Below are 4,939 nucleotides of genomic sequence, written 5' to 3' on the forward strand. Positions count from 1 at the left end.
CGAGAGTCCATCATCCCATGATGTAGTGGAGGATGCTCTAATCATTCTTTCAGGTGACCCCTACATTCCTTGTTTTTGGTACCTCTGTCTAGGCTGAGGAAGATCAACTCTGAAGACAGGCTCTATGCACACAAATCGGTTTGAAGAAAAATGTGTGATGGGATACTAAACACAGATATCAGGGAATTTTTATCTCTCCCTCAGCTCATGCCATGCGTTTGTCTCCCAGGCTCAAGTATCAAGTTACCAGAGCCCAGGCCGGTGTGACAAACTCATGGTCACCAGAGTGCAGGAGGTGTACAGTAGGTGTCTGTCAGGTCTCCTAGCTTTGAGTCGGTATCTCTCATCACCTGTCATCATGTCATCTGTCCCTGAACGACGTTCATGGAGCTTCCGTTGCTTTTTAAGGAAACCGGGAGCCTTGCCTATTCATTTGGCGATGTTGTTCCCCAGGTTTGACTGCTCCAAGCGTCAGTCTTGATCTCTTTTGAGTCAGCTTGCTTAGCTGCACAGTCACCTTGAAACCAGGATGAAAACATTTCCTCTTTACCTTGCCGATGTGTTTCCGTGAAGCAAGGCTCAGCCCGGCTCTCCACCGCATCGGTGCAATGGCCGGTCTGATTTTTCTTCGTAGCGTCACATACTGTTTGCTGTTGTTGTTGAGATGGAGTCTCCTTTTGTCACTTGACTTGGAGTGCAGTGGCACCATCTTGGCTTACTGCAATCTCCAGTACACGACTCAAGTGATTTTCCTGCCTCTGCCTCCTGAGTAGCTAGGACCACAGGTGCCCAACACCACACCTAGCTTTTTGTTTTTTTAGTAGCGATGAGGTTTCACCATATTGGACAGGCTGGTCTTGAACTCCTGACCTTAAATTGTTCACCCGCCTTGTTCTTTGAACTCACAGATTTAATTGTTTTGGAGGGGGGGATGGAGTCTCCCTTTGTTATTAAGGCTGGAATTCAGTTGCACGATCTCAGGTCACTGCAACCTCTGCCTCCTGGGTTCAGACAATTGTGCTGCCTCAGCCTCCCGAGTAGCTGAGGCTGTAGGCGCGTGCCACCATGCCCAGCTAATTTCTCTGTATTTTTAGTAGAGACAGGCTTTCACCGTGGTAGCCAGGATGGTCCCGACCTCCTGACCTCGTGAAGTGCTCACCTTGGCCTTTCAGAGTGCTGGAATTACAGGCGTGAGCCACCATGCCCAGCCCAAAGATTCTTTTTTGTTTGTTTTTGTTTTATGTTTTTTTTTTTTTAATTCAGGCTCCCTAGAGACTCTCAAAAACTGCCAATGCGACTTTATTGCAAGTCATCACGGCAGGGTATTGGGAAAAATTTTCGATGACTGGTAATTGCATCTCAGATAAACCTCATTGGCTATGATATTGCCACTGTGCAAAGCTCACAGATTCTTTTTCAAGCAAGTGTTGTTAGAATTTACATATTGTCCAGTTTCAAGTACAGATGCCTCTGACCATTCAATGACCTTGCTACCTGGTGAGACAAGTCAGTATTGCAGCAACACTCCCAGAAAATAGTTTGACTAATTTTTTATGATTTTCTGGGGAAAAAAATTGGTTTAACTTTGCATAGACTCATGGAGAGAATATGGCATGATGGTCTACCCGTACAGGGAGATTTTGGCCTGTGCATCTGGAAAGCAGGCTCATCTACTCACCAGGCTTCATCCAGGGCACCCTAGAATCTGCCTGTCAGAATTTGTATTCTTGCCTGAGAACATTTCTGTGCTTGTGCTATGACTAAACACTGATTTGGTCCTATGTGAAGTGTGATTTGCTTAATGTGACCTGCTTCTCTGAATTTATTTACAGAAAGTCAAAATGATGATGAGGAAGAGGAAGAAAAAGGGCCAGTGCCCCCCAGGTAATGCTGTGGAGTTATGGGCTGTTAGCTCAGTAGTGACACCTGGAGACTGCAGATCCTGGGAAAACGGGAAAGTGATGACTAGAACTCTTTCTTCCCTTCACCCAGCTACAAATTGTCCTTGCTGACAATGTTGTGTGTGATTTGCGGCACTTTTATACGTTTTAATTTCTTAGTCCTCCCAAGATAGGATCCTGCCATCAGATGAGCCATATGAACTCAACAAACAGGTATTTCCTGGTTTCATCTGTTCTCTCCCATGTGTTTAATTCCAGGGAGAGACGCATATATGCTTTCTGCCTATTTCTTGTTAGCATGTTTGCTAGGATTTGTGAAGAGAAGAAATTCAAAAAATATGCACATGATATCAAAATACTGGAAAATGGAGACCCTAAATACCAAAGATCTGGGTGTCTGAAATGCCTCAAGAGCTCTGTTCACTTGAATGTCGCATGTAAAATTCAGCACAACTTATGCGAGGTAGTTGAAGCCCCGTGTTAGCTCTCGTGCTGCAGTTCATGATGAGAGTTTACAGGGAGTCTGGGTGGCCTGCAGTGGCTCATCTGTGCAAATGCACTGAGCACCTGCTGCTCATTTGTGCTCTGTCCCCAGGGTAGTCACCCTCCGCCCTGCATTTAGAAGGATAGTTTTTTTTCTCTTGAAGGAAAAATGCCTTTGCTTTCTGTGACCGCTCCATTCTGACTTCCATCAGATCAGCTGGGAGACTTTGTTTTCTAATCTCTGTTGGTTTAATCTTCTGTCACCCTGTCCTACCTGGCTCATCAGGAATCTGCAGGAGTCCGTGGACGAGGAAGACCCCCAGGAGTCCTGGGATGAAGGTTACCTGACTCTCTCAGTTCCTCCTGGCACATCTGCCTTCAGTGAGCCTTACTGGAGCAACTTCCACTCATTAGAGTCGCAGCAGGTCGACTTGGCTGGTGACATAGACAGTGAGTACTCCGTTGTGAAGGCGATAAAGCTCCATTTTGTGTCCCAGATAGACCCCATAGTCTTTGGCCATTGCTCCCCTGGCTGGGCTGAGAGTTGTCATCACTGTGGGCTGAACCTGTACATCAGTGTAGGTTTCGATCACTCTGGATTCCAGTCTGAAGCATGGACATGGGGGGGGGGTCAGTGAGCTTTGCTCTCTCTCTAGTCTCAGGCCGTGCCCTTCGCACCCTGGACCGACTGTCAGGACATTGAAACCCAAGGCAGGTGTTGCACTCACACCAAGCTATGCAGCGCATGCCCACGAGTTGTCTGTCAATCTGAATTCAATGTCTCTTGCCAGCTACCAAGTTCCTCATGAGTTTTGTTCCCCACGCATGTCTGTGAGGTTCTTCCCTGCTTGTACAAACTTGGTGTAACTGTTTGTACCAACTTGGGATAAAAGGATAATGGTCTACCAGAATAGGGACATTTCACCATTGGTTCTGAGACACAAACCAAGGAATCTCTAGCATGATTGGCCTTGAGGCCTTCTGAAGTCTATCTCTCACATTATCCTGTTCTCATGCTGGGGAGCCTGAGGTCCCCGTGCAGGGATTAGACAGTGGACTGTTATGGGTGTAGGGGAATTGGCTTATTTTGTCTGTCCCTGTCTGAATTTATTGCAGAGATTAAAAATGACCAAGAAGAGGAAGAAGACCAAGGCCCACGATGCCCCAAGTAACTTTGAGCAATTGTGAACAGCTAATTATGTGTTGACACCTGGAGATGCCAGGTCAGGGAAAACAGAGTGGGCTGACAATGTCGATACCGTGTTTTCAACGAAGCCTGAACTATCCCTACTAACACCGCTGTTGGTTTTCATTGCAGTAGATATTTAGGGTTCCATTTCTTCCTCCCCTTGTCATGTACTAACTACCGTAGGTTGACCATTCTTGTTTTTACGATCAGTGTTCGCTGTGTGTCCTGAGAGCACTAACTCAGAGTGTCCTTTTACTCCCTCATCAGTGTGTCACCTGGACGGCTCACTGAGCTTACTTTCTCTCTCTCTCTCTCTCTCTCTTTCTCTTTCATTCTTTTTTACCCTACTCTTGCCCATCCCAACATAAGGCAATAATTTGTTACGTCATTAATGGATCTATGTTATTTCTTTATTAACCACTTTCTTGTGCTACCCATGAAATCTAGTTGGGGCTCTGCGTGTCTTATTTTCCCTGACTTATTCTTTGGTTTTTCCTCCTTTTCTAGTCTCAGCATGGAGCTGGTGGAAGCAGAAGAGCCTGAAGTCTTCCGGTACTCACTGGATATATTGTATTCAACGTATACAGCTTATCCTGAGTTTTATTACACCTGCCAGGTTTACACATATGCCATTTTTTTACTTGTGGAAGAGCATGTTCGCTTGACTTTGGACATGAACAGTAGGTTTCTTACTATGACGGTGATAAGACTCCACATGGTCTCCCGGATAGGGGTCATATTCCCACACTAAGACAACATGTCACCTGGGACTCTGCCGGTGCAGAGTATGAATAACACCATGTTCTTGCTGAAACGCTTAGCCTGAGTTTTATAGCCGGAGGTAATCTCCAGACAACTTCCAAATGTAGAGCAGTGAGCAGCACGACTGACCTGTCTCCTTCAGACGCCCATGTCACCACAAATCACACAACTAAAAGGAGAAGAGACATTTTGGGTTGAAAAAGAGTAAAAAGATAATGTAGCTACATTGCTTTAGTTCTTTTGAACCCAAAGCGTCTCCTCACCTTTTTGTTGTTGTCATTGATGGTGGTGACATGGGCTTGTTTGTAGAGGATATGTCAGCTGTCTGGCTCAATGCTCTATACTCTGAACTTGTCTGAAAATGTCCTCATGATTAAACTCAGCCCAAGTGTTTTTCTGAGAACACTGCCGGGTCAATGCCACCTCACCCATCTGCAGGCAGAGAAGATTCCATGTGTCCCACACCATGATCGTGGTACCAGGACTATTCCACCATTCGTCTACCACCATGATCGTGGTACCAGGACTGTTCTACTGTTTGTCTATCACCATGATTGTGATGCCAGATCTGTACCTTTCAGAGACACCTTATTTATACTGAACT

At 45.8% G+C, this 4,939-nt stretch overlaps 1 non-coding gene across 1 annotated transcript; it reads right to left on the reverse strand.

Annotated features, from left to right (window-relative positions):
• Positions 1 to 1,263: 1,263 nt before the first annotated feature.
• Positions 1,264 to 1,403, reverse strand: LOC116547843. Its single transcript, XR_004267206.1, has one exon. It is a non-coding gene; the product is annotated as a U4 spliceosomal RNA (small nuclear RNA).
• Positions 1,404 to 4,939: the final 3,536 nt, after the last annotated feature.

Source organism: Sapajus apella, unplaced genomic scaffold (assembly GCF_009761245.1).
Source record: "Sapajus apella isolate SASKATOON/1434 unplaced genomic scaffold, GSC_monkey_1.0 scaffold5018, whole genome shotgun sequence".
Classification (NCBI taxonomy): domain Eukaryota; kingdom Metazoa; phylum Chordata; class Mammalia; order Primates; family Cebidae; genus Sapajus; species Sapajus apella.